General features: G+C 36.6%; 1 long non-coding RNA gene across 2 annotated transcripts; it reads left to right on the top strand.

Moving 5' to 3' along the window:
- Positions 1-7,202: 7,202 nt before the first annotated feature.
- LOC135776118 (uncharacterized) lies at positions 7,203-10,154 on the top strand. Of its 2 annotated transcripts, XR_010544045.2 has the most exons (4): positions 7,203-7,247; positions 8,295-8,425; positions 8,508-8,567; positions 9,562-10,154. It is a non-coding gene; the product is annotated as an uncharacterized lncRNA (long non-coding RNA). The 2 variants fall into 2 exon arrangements; XR_010544044.2 differs by lacking the exon at positions 7,203-7,247 and having other exon boundaries at positions 8,130-8,425; positions 9,562-10,117.
- Positions 10,155-18,927: the final 8,773 nt, after the last annotated feature.

Here is an 18,927-nt window from a genome sequence, read left to right on the forward strand (position 1 = left end):
CGTTATGCTGTGTTGTCAACATTGAGGTTGGATTTCAGCTTAATGTATTTTTTTTCTGATAATGCTGATAATGCCATAACAACAGCGAGAACCTACTGGACTCAGTATAAGTTCTTCAAGCAAACTCCTCCCAGGGGTGTTCCTCCGAGGAGGCAAAAACTGAAATAAAACTGAACAACGATATCCCCTGATAGAGGGGTCAGGAGGGAGGCAGTGTCTGTCTTGCCTCCCATGAGCCCATTGACTTTTAATAGACCCCCTAAAGCGTGTGTTGACTTTGAGTGAGGGTAACTGAAAAGAATGGAGAAAAATTGACACCACAACCCTGCTTGCCACACAAGAGCTAGCATTTCAGTTAGCATTTTGTCGCTATGAAAATACTAGCTCAGACAATAAGGTTAACTACAGAGAATTTCTTGAATGTCAAGCTAAACATGATGAGTTGCTGGCGATGCATTTACAGACAAGTACTGTGTTTTCTGGAATGTCAGATCATATCCAGAATGATCTTATTCACAGTATCGCTTCTGTTGTTTCTAAAACAATTAAGAATCTGTTTATTTATCTGTTTAAAAAGTTTTAACCCCAGCAATGGCATCATTTAGGTTTGAAGAGAAATTGGTTGCACAAACCTATGGTGGAGTGGGGTAACACTTTAGAATACGGATCCATTATTAATGAATAACTACACAGGAACAAATGAGTAATTAAAAAATATTTATCTAGTAACTACTGTTAACTAACACAAAACTCTGATTAACAAACTGGTAAGTAATAGAACACAGATGAATGTGGTAGTTCACTATTAACTTATCAGTAACTACTATTTTTTCATACTTCCCAAAGAACTACTGAGAAGTTTCATAATTCATGCAAAGCTAAACGATAACTAATATAGGACAAATTACTAACACTACATTAACAAGTTTACTACTGTAAACTAATACACAAGACTGTTTACATTATCAATAGGTAATAGCAGACTTGTTCTCATTGAATCATTGAAAGACTACTGGAACTTATAGATTCATCAACCATCCAAAGCTTATACAGTGATTTTTTTCTTACCTGTCAAAAAATATGTTTTATGTATGGCTCCAAGCTCATATGTGAATAGTCTGTAAATGGTTAAGATTCTCCCCTTTAAGATTAGCTTTCCATTAACTACTATATGAATAACGGTAACCCACTAGTAATGACTCAAGTGTTACTACATCATTCTAAAGTAATTAATAATTTTGGGGATCAGTATTCTAAAGTGAAGATCATGGAAACCCCCTAGTAATGACTTAAGTGTTACTACATCATTCTAGATTAATTACTATTTTTTGGGATCAGTATTCTAAAGTGAAGATCATGGTAACCAACTAGTAATGACTCAAGTGTTACTACATCAATCTAGATTAATTACTATTTTTTGGGATCAGTATTCTAAAGTGAAGATTATGGTAACCAACTAGTAATGACTCAAGTGTTACTACATCATTCTAAAGTAATAACTATTTTTTGGGATCAGTATTCTAAAGTGAAGATTATGGTAACCAACTAGTAATGACTCAAGTGTTACTACATCATTCTAAAGTAATAACTATTTTTTGGGATCAGTATTCTAAAGTGAAGATCATGGTAACCAACTAGTAATGACTCAAGTGTTACTACATCAATCTAGATTAATTACTATTTTTTGGGATCAGTATTCTAAAGTGAAGATTATGGTAACCAACTAGTAATGACTCAAGTGTTACTACATCATTCTAAAGTAATAACTATTTTTTGGGATCAGTATTCTAAAGTGAAGATCATGGTAACCAACTAGTAATGACTCAAGTGTTACTACATCATTCTAGATTAATTACTATTTTTTGGGATCAGTATTCTAAAGTGAAGATTATGGTAACCAACTAGTAATGACTCAAGTGTTACTACATCATTCTAAAGTAATAACTATTTTTTGGGATCAGTATTCTAAAGTGAAGATCATGGTAACCAACTAGTAATGACTCAAGTGTTACTACATCAATCTAGATTAATTACTATTTTTTGGGATCAGTATTCTAAAGTGAAGATTATGGTAACCAACTAGTAATGACTCAAGTGTTACTACATCATTCTAAAGTAATAACTATTTTTTGGGATCAGTATTCTAAAGTGAAGATCATGGTAACCAACTAGTAATGACTCAAGTGTTACTACATCAATCTAGATTAATTACTATTTTTTGGGATCAGTATTCTAAAGTGAAGATTATGGTAACCAACTAGTAATGACTCAAGTGTTACTACATCATTCTAAAGTAATTACTATTTTTTGGGATCAGTATTCTAAAGTGAAGATCATGGTAACCAACTATTAATGACTCAAGTGTTACTACATCATTCTAAAGTAATTACTAGTGTGTTACCGTGATCTTAACTTTAGAACACTGATTCAAATCATACATAAAACAGTGATTATAAAATTATTATCAAAAAATATATGTGTTTGGCAGACTGTACAATGCACTACTTAATAAAATGTCTACTTGATGTAACCCATTGTGTTGAAATGGAGATGCTCCTCAGTATGGTGGAAATCCTCACGTGTTGAACAGGTGTTCCTCAGACGCGTTGCTTTATAAATGAAGGGATTGGAGTTCATTGCAATGATATTCTGTTGTTGCTCGTGACACCCGGGATTTTTATGTATGTCGGTGTGTGTGTGTGATGTGGTTCTAGAATAAAACAAATAAAGCGCCATTTGTAAGAATCGTTAACTTACTTTATAATATTGCTCTTAAAAGGTTAACGTTAAACACGTGAGACACGCATCTGATGTATAAATATATAAAACATTGCAGCTATGTTATCCAATCTGAATACTTGCAACAATATACCCAACAATACTTCAGATAATAAGATAAGACCGAATAATAAGCAAGAGTGACTTACAATCTTTATTGAGGCACATCATTGAGGCTCGTCATATATCCGCGAACTCCGATGCAATCATACACCACCTGTAGTCAATCCAACCCGAAAACTTCTCTTCGCTCATCACTCTGTTATTTATTCACCGGTTATGTCATCAATCTGTGATATTACAAACTTTAGAAAGACAGCACATGTACCTTCCTCAATTGCCACAGCGGATCTCGCGTTATTTCTCTCCGAACGCGCGAGTCTCGATACTTCAGCATAACCACGCCTACTAGGCGCAACCAATACCGAAGCAACAATGGTTTCAAAATAGGAAAAAACAGTTGAGTAACCAATACGTGATAATCACACGAAAACAGGAATTCGTTATACGATCACGAAAAACGCGGAAATTCAGGATAATATCACGAAAAAATAATAAAAAAAATACGTGACTATATCACGAAACTTTGTGAGACTGCATAGTCTTTTGCAGAAACTGTATGTATGGCATTTAAGTTGAATCTATAAGTTCCTGAGAACAAGTCTGCTAGTATTACCTATTGATAATGTAAACAGTCTTGTGTATTAGTTTAGAGTAGTAAACGTGTTAATGTAGTGTTATTCATTTGTCCTATATTAGTTGTCGTTTAGTTTGCATGAATTATAAAACTTCTCAGTAGTTCTTTTGGAAGTATGAAAAAATAGTAGTTATTGATTAGTTAATAGTGAACTACCACATTCATCTGTGTACTATTACTTACCAGTTTGTTAATCAGAGTTCCTTGTTAGTTAACAGTAGTTACTAGATTGTTAATACTGCATTAGTGATTTGTTCCTGTGTAGTTATTCATTAACAATGGATCCGTATTCTAAAGTGTTACCTGGAGTGGTCGTGATGGCTTCTGCATTAAACGGTCTACAAGCTAAGGTGAAAGCAGTTGCTCCATCTGCTGTGTTTATGCATTGCTATGCACACAGGTTAAATATTTTTGTTAGCCAGGGAGCAAAAAGCACACAGAGCACAAGCGTTTTTTGCTAATTTAGGAGGATTCAAACATTCTTCTCTTCTTCTTCAAGGAGAACAGCTCTGCTGGATGAGGTTGGCGGCTCTTGATTGGGCCAACTAGATGAAATTTTTATTCATGGGCAGGGTCCACAGTTGCCGAAAATTTTATGAAAAGTTGCTTAATGTATTTAAGCGGATTGTTGATGCACCTCTCATGGATGATGAAACTTAATTGGATATTTAGAAAACTTTGAGTTTTTCTTTTCACATTTAATGCTATTTTTCTCTCACTGATGTTGTTTAAAACATTGTACAGCACAAGACAATAGATATTGCATTTTGTAGAAATAAAATTTAATTATTTTCACATTGGAAAATCTGCGTTATGAAAACCACTTTATGCAGGTACACACCAGTGCTGCTCATCTCCCTGATGTTCGTGCTCCACAGCTGACTAAGACCACAACAAAAGAGGCAATGGTTATGAAAAGGTACCATTGACAGCCTTATATATCAATAACTGGCAACCAGACGATGCAAATCAATCAGAGATTTGCTTATTTGGACATCTTAAAAGTTTCTTTAGTTGCTGAACAATGAAATGTATGAACAGATGCATAATGAATTCCCAGTTGAAGCAACTCTCTAATCACAGTCTATGGTCATCATTTTGACAAACCCAGGCTCAAATCAGAGTTGCAGGGTTTTTATTTTGAAAGAGACATGTTGTGTGACCTCCTCAGAAAATTTAAGTTGAATGATTTGGACAAGGCTATGCCAGAACTCTTTAAACTCATGTGTCTCTGTGATACCAGCAGAGCTACATTTGCAAGGGATGGAAAGGAGTTTTTCATGCCTTAAACAGATCAAAAACTACCTGTGCAGTGCAACCGGACAGAGACATCTATCTTAACTAGCACTGTTGTCTATCGAAAAAGCCATGAATTGGAAGGAAGAAGAATTGTCTTTACTTTTAAGGTTAAAAATGAAATTTTTGAAATTTAAATGCCTTTATTAAACAAATATTTACAAATATAACTGCAATATGCAGAAAATCATATGTACGGTATATGCAGTTTCCATTACATGCTTTATTTTATCATAAGATAAATGAAGACGCTTTTGTTACTTTTTGCTACAGTTGCACAAACTTCAAATAATTACAAAATTATTTACAATTAACAGTTAAATGTTGTTTTACATAAAGTATAGATATGCAATTTATATTAGAAAGCAAAGATTAGACAGTATGCCTCTCTGAAAATATCGAAGAATCTTTTATTTGAATACTAGGGATGCACAATATATCGGCCGACATATCGTTATCGGCCGATAACTGCTTATTTTTAATATTATCGGTTATCGGCCTGATAGCAAAATTAGGCCGATAAATGAAAGCCGATAAATTATGGATTATTTCGGTTTGTTGAACCACTTCACTTGCTCATTGCTGGCCATGTGGAGTTTTGATTGGTGCTTTCTGTGACATAGCACGAAGATGACACGTGTTGCGGGCTTAAGAAGAGTATGCTAGTCTAGCGCAAAGACAAGTTGTCCGCAATCTGGGAGTTTTTCATTGTGAAATTAATACGAATATTTATCGGTATCGGCCAAAATTTCCATATCGGTGTATACACTCTAAAAAAAAAAGGTTCCTTGAGGTTCTATATAGAACCATGAGGTTCTTTACTTGGCCAATAGAACCTTTTACCAAAAAAAGGGTTCCATATAGAGCCCTTGGAGGGCAAAGAACCCATTTTATTAAAATGGTTCTATAATTCACGTTTGTGACTGAAGTGTAAACTAAAGATTACACAATAATTACAGACCTACACAACTCATTTACAAACCTACACAACTCATTCACAAACCTTTTTGTGTCAATAGGCTGTGGTCAAATAAAGAGAGAGTCAACAAATAGGCTATTCATATTTATTGTATGATTTATTTCCTGTGAGCTTTTTTATGCAAGTTTGTACATTAGCATGAAACTTACAGTGCAGTTTGCGTTTTTGGTGAATAACCAGGTGTTTTCTTTATTTTGTACATTCTATATTGTCAATGTTTAATTTAACCTGAAGGGGCATTAAAAACAAATAATCGCAAAAGTGCCCTCTGGTGGCATATATATGCGTTGCACCATAAGCAAAGATGAGCCTCGAGACGTGACAGGTTTTTTTTTTTCAAACTGAGGAGTTCGGACTCCGGACCGGCATTTCTGCTTGTTGGTACCCTGAGGTAAGTAAACTTTCTACATTTTTGAAACGATATTACACTCTAAAAAACGTGAGCCAGTTGGGTTATTTTGTTTGGTTGTTTTATCAGTGTTGGGTAGTTTTTGTGTAACCCAACAATGTTGGGTAATTTTGAAGCAGAGCCAGCTTAATAGATACATAGCTGTTTCTCAATATTACTTTCTCTAGTCCACAAAATGTATTTTAAACATAAGTTCAGGCGAGAATATATATGTATAATGTTCAAATTTGCAGTCGGTTTGTAAAGTGAACGCCAATTTTAAAGTTTAATTACACAAAGTCGGAATGTTACCGGCGTGACCACCGGGTGTCAGTGTTGTTCTTCCCCAGAGAGAACTGCTCCCTTCCCCCACACAGACACGTCAGTGCCTCTCACTGTCACTGCAACGATACCTGAAGCGGGAGTTTACTATTCACCTCAGGATACATGAAAGGTTTTTCATCGACTTATCTTTGATTTATTTGAAGGAAAAGGTTTGTATCATTGTTTTTAATCATTTAAACTGTTTCTGAATGCAAAAGTATGCAAAAGGATGGTTCACATGACATAACTGTTATTAAACTAGTTTTATTAGCTTCCGTTGGCTAGTCTGTAATGCCCAGTAAATCTAAACGATGTTTATGCTTGCTTTTAAATGATTTAAATATTTCGTTTGATCAAACGTTTTATGAAATATGTCTAAAACATGGCTTGTTTTAATAATTTTAGAAACGTTAGAATGTAACGTATTCTAATGGTTTAGAAATTCAGTTTAAAACAGATAACGTTAATATGAGGAAGAAACGTGTACATTTTAAATAAATAATCGTTTGTTGTAAAAGTTGAAATCAAACTGATGCTTTTAATATCATGTTTAGATCATGAAACTTTAGCCTTGAGTTCACAGACAGGGTGTGAACTCTCATTTGGTCTGTAAGTTACAGACATTTTTATCTTTTTCAAATGTTTTTGATGATGCCCACTTAAATCACAGTTCTGGCTCTTTTCCACAGACCCTGATGGATAAAAGATGGATATTTTTTTCCTGGAGAAATTAAAACAATGTAACTTTGAGGTTCTGATACCAGCTTTTACAAAGTTATTTACAGGTAACATGAAAATGCACTTGTTTTTTTATTATTTAAAGTGATATGTTGATATTACAATGATGCATATCAAAGCATTTCTTTATTAAGAATCCCTGCTTATTTTGCTGTGAGTATGTCATTTTCAAAAGTGGTATGTAAGGTTGCACGATTAAAGAAATAGCTCACCCAAAAATTATATTAAACTCATGATTTACTCACCCCCAAGCCATTCAAAATGCATATGTCCATCATTTTTTTGACGAACACATTTTGAGTTATTTTAGAAAATGTTTTAGATCTTTCAGTTAATCAAATGTAAAGTTACGGGGTCCACTCCTTCACGTCCAAAAAATGTGCATCCATCCTTCACAAAAGAAATCCAAACGGCTCCACGATGATAAACAAAGGTCTTCTGAGGGTAATCCGCGCCGTTTTGTTGTAGAAATATCTATATTTAAACTTTATAAACAAAAATAACTAGCTTCCAGTAATACCGCCATCTTAGACTCCTCTGTATTCAGGACAGCTCTCATCTTAAATGCGGACGCGACCAAGATGGCGCCATTAGCAGAAGCTAGTTATTTTTGTTATATTTCTACAACAACACTGCACGGATTACCCTCAGAAGGCCTTTGTTTATTATCGTGGAGCCATATGGATTTATTTTGTGAAGGAAAGATGCAAATATTTTTGGACTTGAAAGAGTGGACCCCATAACTTTACATTTAATTAACTGAAAGATCTAAAACATTTTCTAAAATAACTGAAAATGTGTTAGTCTGAAAAATGATGGACATATGCATCTTGGACGGCTTGGAGGTGAGTAATTCATGGGTTTAATATCATTTTTGGCCCAACTATCTCTTTAATTGTATAAAATTGTCAAGCCTATCTAATCGGTAAAGCCGGTTCTGTGATTAGTAGTAAATTGCCATAATCTGAAAACAGGTGAAGCACCATTAACTACATGCCGTAGTTCACTGACAAGCTAGCCCATATAGCATTCATTATCGCATAAATTTACATTAAAGTTTTATTGAAAATGAATGCATGATTTGTCATTTTCAGAGTTCACCAGACTTCTCTGTGTTATTTCCTGACCATGCCGAAAAGCTATTTGAAACTTGGGCATTGCATTTTCCAGACAGAATCCTGCACTTCCCAGCCAAGAACCAGGAGCATCAACAAATCACCTCCAGGTACACTTGGGAATACAATAGTTGTTTGAGTTGTATTATGACAATAAAGTTACTAATTTAACCTAAACATTTATCTCTACAGAACCCCATGATGATATTCCAACTCTTGTCTACAAAAGTGGGAAGAAAATCTTAAGTCTATGTAAGTAATGGAAGTATTGCACACTTTGCTTTGCAAGCAACCTAAAACATTTAATATTTTGTTTGTGAACTAGCAAGAAGACATGTTTACAAGTACGAATAGAGTTAAAACTCGGACAAGAAAAATTGTCTTTCACTCGCACATCCAAAACATTAACTTTAGGGACAAACGTTAACTCTTTCCCCGCCATTGACGAGATATCTCGTGAATTAAGAGAAAACGCTTCCCCGCCAATGACGAGAATTTCTGTCTTTCCGCAATACCGCTATTATCCCTTCCGCAACTTTTTAAAACCGGAAGTATTGCCCTATGGCAAGTTGCTGCATGTCCGTGTCTGTTTTAAAGATCGCTCTGAATGGATCTCTATGAAAAGTCCGTCATAAAAATGGAATTATCTTTGCTTTTTGCTCAAAATGTGGTGTTTGCATATTCAAAAGCTGATTGCAAAAGAACCACTAAAGGTAGGATGAAACGGTCTTTTTTTGTTTGAAAGCAGAGGGTCTGTTCTTTCATTTGGTATATTGTATGTTTATATATTTAAAGAAGAACATTTTCTGGAAGGCATTAAACTTTGGTAAAAATCATGAAAAACGTTGGCGCTGGCTGGCAACTTTTTTTTAAAACGCTGGCGGTGAAAGAGTTAATGTCCAGCCTTGTATTCATTACATAATATATGCTAATAAAGTGTTGTCTATATTAAGTAATAAGGGCAAGTATGCAGGTTGTTGCAAAATCAAAAAAATTGGGCTTACTGCCAGGTAAAGTGACGTGGCAGAATCTGAAATTACTGTGAATCTGAGTTATTGGCATGAACAAAGAGTATATTGTAAGGTTATTGAAATAAAACAGAAATGTATACATTTCATTACAATTAAACTAGACACTACATTTGTGTGTATGAAATATGAATTGTTTGGTTTTGTATAATAATGCTGCATCATGCATTTAGAGTCTTTGCCTGCATTCTAACAAGTGTTTTGTCTGTTTTCAACAGGTTGGGACCAACATGGTTGCATTCTTCTGAGAGGCTGAGGTGACAAAACCATTCCCATTTGTCCTTGGATTGGAAGATGGCGATCTCTGCCATCAAGCCTTCGTTGTTTTTGACAGACAGTCACTCCAGCAATACACCCTCCTTGGTGATGTTGACATGTTTTAAACTTTTTTTTATGTTTTGGACATTAATTTTACTAAGAAGTGCACATCAGTGTGGGTGTTTTTGAAGACTGTTGTTTACAAACTCCCAAGAACGGAATCCCTTTCTATAAGAAGTCTGTGTAGTTATTTGTCATGCTAAGGTGATAACTCATGTTGATCATATATTGACTGTTTGTGCAACTTTGTGTTGATCTTATGTGTTACATTAACCATTTCTTATTACACGGTTCTCTAAAATGCTAGATTCTGATTGGCCAGTCGTGACATTCTACTACTGCTCAAAACTAAAAACTCCAATGCTGCAAATCATTTTGACAGGGACAGTTTTATATTACACAAAAATTAAATATCAATGTCTATTAATTACATATCCGACATTAAATTTATAAATGATTAAATGTGTTCGTGACATTTGTCCTGAAGAAAATGTTGGGGCTTTTTTCTGTGATGACATGCTGCCAATACATTATCCCTTACTTGTGCAACTTTTTACTTGATCTAATTGTAATGTTAACTGGGTATCTGTCATTTTAGATTGTGAGATATAATACTAATATTTTTTATATATATATATATATATATTTATTTATTTATATATAATATATAAACGTATGTATGTTTATTAAAAAGTGAAAATGCTTAATGGAAATAATTAAATAACTAAATGGTTGAATGAAATGAGACATTTTAAATGTAAACTAAAGTTTTGCTGTCTAATACAGAATAAAGAGATGTGATTTTAAGTAATTTTTATAGATTTATATTTCTGTATAATACAATTAATAAATAGTAAACTTTTATAATTTTCTGGATCGGTTATAATTTCTTATCAATAATAAATTACTCATAATAATAATAAAGAACCTTTAATGGTTCTAAATAGAACCATCTAACTTTGATTCAAAGAACCATTTGGGGTTCGTTTTAATGAACCCATTAAAGTGGTTCTATGTTGAACCATTTGGGGGTTCCATATATGAAGCGGGTGATAGAACCATTTCTGGTCCGATATAGAACCATTTTTTTAAGAGTGTACCTATTGAATACCATTTCTGTATCCATTAAAATATCCACAAAGCTTGCAAAATCAGATTATATATTTTATTGCACTCATTATGTAAGCATTAATGGTAAATAATTGTTGTCATTTGTTTGTAATATTTAATAAATACCTGTACATTTAAGAAGTCTGAAATGCTGTAATAGTGTTTTTACAGATATGGAGATTTTAAAGTAATATGTTTAATTTATTACTTAAACTTAACAATATTACTCAGTCTTTGGCGAATGTTGATCTGTTCCCTTTCACAGTGAAGAAAAGGTTAAGCGCAGTCAGAAAAGGCAGTAAATTGAGTTATGGGTTTCAGCATTGAAAGATGTTTTAACATTGAAGAAAGTAGAAATTGTATGATTCTTGGTAAGTGAATCAGAATAGATCAGTAATTTTACAAAGAATGATTATTCCATATTTCAAGTTTAAATCCATTTTCTCTTTCTTACAGAAGTCTTATTTATATGTCTTGTCTTGTGGAACTGTGAATAATGAAGTTGATTATGTGATGATTTTACAGGAAATCTCAGCATGTTCCAGAGGAAGGCAAGTGGTGTTAGATGTTCAATACCTTTTGTCCCCAAGCAATAAAAGCATATAAAACAAGGTACCTACCATGCAAGAAAATGCAAAACCACGCAAAAACTCTTAAAATGCCTCCTAATTTTTTAAGTCTCCTCCGGGTGATCTCTTGAATCGCTCTCGTTGTACTTTGATGTCATCAGCTTATCCTTAGCAGGATCCCCTTGCAGGAAGTCTCATGATGAGCACTGCTGTTGTGATCATGATTGGATCTCACTGCAGGGTTTCCAGGTCCAATAAAAATTTCCAGCCCAGTAAAAGCCTATTACCTTCCAAAAGGGAATAAAAACCAGCCCAATTTTTTTTTTGTCCAATCAAAGTAAACAACTGCAGGACTACAACAAATAACTTTACAATAATAATTTACTAATTCTTTAAATTGACTTTATATTCAACTTATTTGGATGGGTTTAGCATGTAGGCTTGTGTGAAGCACTTTTCATGTTAAATGCTTGTAAAGAATAATGAACAAAGAACAAGAACTCTAATATTTTCTGATCCTTTATGGTTCTCTAAATAAACTGGTAATAAAATGTGATCTGATCTTCATATAAGTCAAGGGTATTGACAACCCTAATGTGTATAAAAAAAATTACACAAAATCTGATCTTTCATGTCTTTATTGAACACACTCATTCAACTTTCAAAATGGCAGTGGAAAAAGTAAATGAACCCTTAGGATTAATAACTGGTTGACTGTCAGCAATATCCTCAAGCAGGCACTTCATGTAGCTGTGGATCAGACCTGCACATTGTTGAGGAGGAATTTTTGTGTAATTATTTTGAGCTTATTATTGTGTAATTATTTTGTTTGTCAAAACCCTTGACTTAGATGAAGATCAGATTACATTTTATGACAAATTTATTCAGAAAACCATGAAATTCAAAAAGGTTCACATACTTTTTCTTGCAACTGTACAAAACATTGTGCAGTATGTTTACTTATAACACAAGCAGCATACTCTGACATAATATTAGTTTGCGTCAATTTAAACCCATTTTTACTCCCGCTCCAATTTAAACGAAAGCAGAGGGCTCGCCCACAGTCTCCACAGACCACCCCCTAAAAGTAATCAAAACAGACAGATTTAAATACCAGGTGTAAACTGAATGTGTTTCTCTTGTCCACTTGTGATCCGATCTATGAAAACGCATCTTAATACCAAGTGTAAACAGCCCCTTAAGCTCCTCATACTGTGAAAGGATCTGGTTGTTGACACATTCACTAATAGAGAGCCACCTGGTGTTTGACAGTTGTATCTTCACCTTCATTTATGGTCTGGTATGATTGAGTGGGATCTGAAACCAGCTGTTTAACAAAAGTTTATGACACTTAGACATCAACAAGGTCATCTTCACTGATGAATGAAACTTTTATGAATTTTGAAATCTAAATGCGTTTACTAGAAATAAAAAGCTAACCTTAGGCTACAGCATAACCGAAATACACAACTGTCTCTCGGCATCAATGTCCCCTGCTGAAAAAAACAGCATATGTTACAGGGTATCCTGTTGTACTAGGCAGCAGCGCCACCTTGTGGGGACTTTATGTATGTTACCTTGTAACAGGAAGTCTTCAGTGTTGTGCTATGAGTGCATGTCATCAGCTATAGGCTCAATTCCTTTCAAGCCCACCAGGAGCTCGTGCTGCTTCCTCTGATACAGCTCTGGCGCAACTGACACACCAAAAGGGAGTTTCAGCCAGCGTTTCCTGCCCCAGGGCGTCCAAAATGTAGTCATCAAGCTGCTCTCCTCATCCAGGTGGTACTGTAGAAACGCGTCCCGCGCGTCCACCAGCATAAAGATACGTGCTTTAGGCAGCTTGTACAGCACATCATCTAGGGTAGGCATAAGGTAATGGGACCGCTTGAGAGCTTGGTTCAGGGGTCTGGGGTCAATACAGAGCCTAAGTTTCTCTGGCTTCTTCACTTTGACCAGATTACTTATCCAGTCAGTGGGTTGTGTGACTGTGACTAAGTGCCCATCCCTTTCATACTGGTTCAACTGCACTTTAACGGCTGCTTTGAGGGCCACTGGTACATTTCTGGGGGCGCATTGCACAGGGGCAACCGTGCTGTCCAGCTCAAAGTTAAGTTTGCCAGGAAGAGAGTCAATAGGGCCGTTGAAGACATCATGATACGTGCTGATTAAGCTCTCTTTAGTCAGCATGCTCAACTTCATATGCTCTACACTATTCAGCTCCTATGGAATTGTGAAGCGTATCAGACCGAGTTCCTCGCATGTGGATCCCGAAAGCAATGGCCTCTGGTTGTATTTCACAATTTCAAAGTCAAGTTTGTGTTTTTTGCCTCTAATGACGCACTGAGTGCTGAACAGTCCCATGGAGTTCATCCAAGCACTGTTGTAAAGTTTCAGTCTGGTCCGACTAGGCTGAAGAGCCGTCCTGGGTGATTGTCTCATTTTGTCCTTGATACTCATCACGTTGCAGGTTGCTCCAGAGTCGAGCTGGCATCTTTGGGGCCCGTTCTGCAGTGGGAGGTTGACAAACCACTTCTTCCCCTGTGTGTTTACTGCTCCTATGCTCATTGCTGTGTAAATCTGGCCCAGATTGCCCCCATTATCATCCTGAAACTCTTCAGAGGGGGCGTCCATAGTGTGTAACTGGCGTGAGTTTTGGCCTCTTTTCCTGCACACTTTTGCAAAGTGATTGGGGGTGCCGCACGAGCGGCATGCTTTGCCAAAAGCGGGGCACCTGTCCTGCCCACATCTGTGTTGAGTGCCACAGTACCGGCACTCGCCTGTCCCTCTCATGCTCTGTGCGGGTTTGACGGTTTGTTCATATGGCCTGCTGGTAGGCCGCCGTCGCTGTTCCTCTGCCATATTTCCAGTGGTTTCCAGTGCCATAGTTTTCAACTTACTGTCCATTAACTCTGCAGTGCAGCAAATCTCATCTGCCATTTCCAATGTGAGGTCTTTTTCTCTAAGCAGACGGCGCCTTCCGCCCTCATCAGTTATCCCAAGAACAAGCCTGTCTCTTATAAGCTGGTCTCTTAAGACTCCATATTCACATGTTGCTGCTTTCTCTCTCAGTCTCGTAACAAACGCATCAATAGTCTCACCCTCCTCTTGTCTAAGATTTCCAAAAACGTACCCTTCAAAGATTACATTTTTAGTGGGTGCAAAGTAGTCTTCAAATGCTTCCAGTATGGCTTTTACATCTTTCTGTTTGTCTTGTGTTAGACCCAGGTTGTGCTTGTATACGTGTCGGCACTCACTACCCATTAGCTGTCTCAGTGTTGCCGCTTGCACGTCCGCATCTTTCTCAGATAGTCCGGTCGCAAGTAAGTAATCATCAAACTCTGCTCGAAAACTTGCCCAATTGCTGCTTAAGTCGCCAGACATCTACATCGGCTACGGTGGCGGAATTGACAACGCCATCGTACAGTTACAATGTTATGATTTGACTAACGTGAGCCGGTTTTCCGCAAACTAAATTTCTCCGTACATAAACAAAACGCATTGCGTCAGCGATGCCCTACATATGCTCACTTTTGGGTATCCTGTAACAGCATACCAGCAAGACCAGCATTAGCACCAGCTATACCAAGCACCAAACCAGCATTTGCACCAGCATCCCATGCTGGTCATACCACCAAGACCAGCATATGTTGTGTTTTGGTGCTGGTATGCTGGTGACCAACATACCAGCACCAAGCTTGAAGCTTCCAACAGCTCTTTCAAAATTAAACACATTTAAAAAAAATCCTGATATGGTAATACTCTGTAAATTAATATTTCTTGGGAATTCTGCCCATGTTATGTTGTTTTTGAGATCTTCATGCATGATGATGTTTAAAGTCACTGACAATGTCTGGAGTGCCATGTAGCATCTTGTTAGCAACCACTCTTTTAAAGACACTTTTAGCTTTATAAAGTCATGTGTGGTGTTATTATTGATGTGTTGTATATCATAGGATAAAATAAGATCTTATTTAAGGAGTTTAAACAAAACCCCATTAAAAAAATAGACTTCAGGAATATGGAACTGGAAGTGCAAAAATGCTAACTCGCGTCCGGGTTTTACCTACAAAATTACGCCAGCCCTGTTGTTATCTTTTCTCTTAGCTACAGACATCAGGGTTTAAAATTAACATTAGCAATCAGCTGTGGTTTAATTTTTTGTAAAGCTCATGTGAACCGAATCTGCAGAGTTTTAGCACAAATACTTAAATTGTCATCATGGTATGCTAATACAGCGTCATTGCCCAGCATCTGTGCATCTCTGGCTTACTTGTACACACCCGTCACTACACAAGGCAACAAACAACTGTGAACTAGACTCGAGAGGCTTAAAGATAACAATGTGGCAAAACTTAGCCGAGGTTACAAATCCCAGCGCAAAAATAAAGTCACCCCAAACAACCAAGAGAAGACGAGCAGAGGTTTTAGGTTTGTAGTCTGTTTACTTATCAAACCATTTAAAAGTCTGTTTATTGTCTGTGAACGGATTGTTCAGGTCTAAATGGTGAATTGTTTTGTGTTTGCTTGTTTTAGTATGTTGCTGGATTTTCACTTAGCTAAAAATCACAGCCTTAAAAAGCACTTTTAATGCTTTAATTCGAAAATTAACCATGGTTTAATTGTGGTAAAAGTGTAGTAACCATGATTTGGTTTTTGGGTTTTAATACACTAATCAAATGTCTTTGTTTGTTTATTTTAACTGTAGTAAAACCATGGTTAATTTTCATAAGGGTTGTGCATATCTGTGCATTATTTTAGTAGGCTATGTTGAATTTTGTACATGTTGTATGTAGACATGTTATGTAGACTTAATGTAGACATTTTGTTTCTATATAAAGTGGTTTTATGGTTTTGTTATTTGAGAATGTCCTTGTTGTATGGCCAGAAGAAATGATGTCACACTGTAGGCATACACGGCCACTGAACTAAAGCCTCTGCTAAGTTTATTATGTTGGCTTGAGAAAGCCAACATACTGTTGTTGCACTTAAACTTATTATTATTATTATTATTATTATTATTATTCTTTTTCTTCTGAGACTAAAATTTCTAACTCTAACTCGTCCTAGAGCTTTCAAGCTACAGCCATCAAACTTTGGACAGACTTTCGGTCTGATCTGACGAGGTGTGCTATATCTTTTCTAACTGATGGGACCTTCCGAATTCCTAAACGGGGCGCTGAAACACCCCAAAATTTCCATTGACTTAACATTGAGACAAACTTTGACGGGTCAAAGCTGCGAGTGAGAAACTTGTAGAAACTTGTGGCTTACCACATTTAAGGAGGCTGACAGGCTGTGTAAGAACATACCTCACAATGGGGTGTAAGCTGTACCCCTGGGGTGTAAGAGGCCCCCAAATTTTCCCATTGACTTATAATGGGGCAGGAAATATGCCCATAAAAGGGAAAAAAAGCGTCCCAGATGGAATATCTTCACTTTAGAGTGTCTTAGAGACATGGGGGTGGGCTCATTTTACTCAAGCATCCAATCAGTCTCTTAGGATCACCCCAGAGATATTAAGCCACGCCCCTAGCAACAATTTTGGGTACCCTAGCAACATCTCCCATAGACTACCATTATAAAAAGCCCAGATGGATATCTTTGCACCAGAGTGTCATAGAGACATAGGGGTGGGCTCATTTTACTCAGGCATCCAATCAGTCTCTTAGGATTCTTATTGAGGTATTAAGCCACGCCCCTAGCAACAAAATATGAAGACCCTAGCAACATAATAAACAAAGCCTTATATCTCTGGATCTGAACATCGTAGAGACACAGGGGTTGGACCGTTTTTCTTGTGGCTTGAAGTGTAATCATTATGGGATGCCAATTTTTTCCCTAGCAACCAAACTTAGTACCCTAGCAACGGAATAAACAAAGCCTTATATCTCCGCTTCAGAACATCATAGAGGCACGGGGGTTGGACCGTTTTACTTGTGGCTTGAAGTGTGATCATTATGGGATGCCATTTTTCTCCCTAGCAACCAAACTTAGTACCCTAGCAACGGAATAAACAAAGCCTTATATCTCCGCATCAGAACATTGTAGAGACACGGGGGTTGGACCGTTTAACTTGTGGCTTGAAGGGTGATCATTATGGGATGCCAATTTTCTCCCTAGCAACCAAACTTAGTACCCTAGCAACGCAATAAATGTTAGCTTCATGCTAGCTTCTTGCTAATCATGCTAGCTTCATGCTAATCATGCTAACTTCATGCTAGCTTCATGCTAATCATGCTAACTTCATGCTAGCTTCATGCTAATCATGCTAACTTCATGCTAGCTTCATGCTAATCATGCTAACATCATGCTAGCTTCATGCTAATCATGCTAGCATCATGCTAGCTTCATGCTAATCATACTAGCATCATGCTAGCATCATGCTAGCTTCATGCTAATCATGCTAGCATCATGCTAGCTTCATGCTAATCATGCTAGCATCATGCTAGCTTCATGCTAATCATGCTAGCATCATGCTAGCTTCATGCTAACATCATGCTAGCTTCATGCTAATCATGCTAGCATCATGCTAGCTTCATGCTAATCATGCTAACATCATGCTAGCTTCATGCTAATCATGCTAGCATCAAGCTAGCTTCATGCTAATCATGCTAACATCATGTTAGCTTCATGCTAATCATGCTAGCATCATGCTAGCTTCATGCAAATCATGCTAGCATCATGCTAGCTTCATGCTAATCATGCTAGCATCATGCTAGCTTCATGCTAATCATGCTAGCATCATGCTAGCTTCATGCAAATCATGCTAGCATCATGCTAGCTTCATGCTAATCATGGTAGCATCATGCTAGCTTCATGCTAATCATGCTAGCATCATGCTAGCTTCATGCTAATCATGCTAGCATCATGCTAGCTTCATGCAAATCATGCTAGCATCATGCTAGCTTCATGCTAATCATGCTAGCATCATGCTAGCTTCATGCTAATCATGCTAGCATCATGCTAGCTTCATGCTAATCATGCTAGCATCATGCTAGCTTCATGCTAATCATGCTAACATCATGTTAGCATCATACTAGCTTCATGCTAATCATGCTAGCTTCATGCTAATCATGCTAGCATCATGCTAGCTTCATGCTAATCATGCTAGCATCATGCTAGCTTCATGCTTATCATGCTAGCTTCTTGCTAATCATGCTAGCATCAAGCTAGCTTCATTCTAATCATGCTAGCTTCATGCTAATCATGCTAACATCATGCTAGCTTCATGGTAAATCATGCTACCTTCATACTTAAACATACTAACAGCCAGATAGCCTACTAAACTAAACTTATGTCAAACCGTTTTAAACGTTCAGGCTACGCTTTCTCAAGCCAACATAAAGTTTGTCTTCAAACTTTACTATCTAGTTTAAGTCTACAGTGCCACCTGCTGGAAAGTTCATATTGACTATAAATACATGATCAGGCTGAGACACTGGATTCAAATTATTATAAACTATATTATAAACTATATTATAAATTATTATAAACTATAATAAAACCATTGTTAATTTTCGTAATAGGAAATTTTATAATAGAAGATATTATTCAGGAATTATTATTCTTTTGATCCCACCATTGACA

The sequence above is a fragment of the Paramisgurnus dabryanus genome, chromosome 21, assembly GCF_030506205.2.
Source record: "Paramisgurnus dabryanus chromosome 21, PD_genome_1.1, whole genome shotgun sequence".
Taxonomy (NCBI): Eukaryota; Metazoa; Chordata; class Actinopteri; order Cypriniformes; family Cobitidae; genus Paramisgurnus; species Paramisgurnus dabryanus.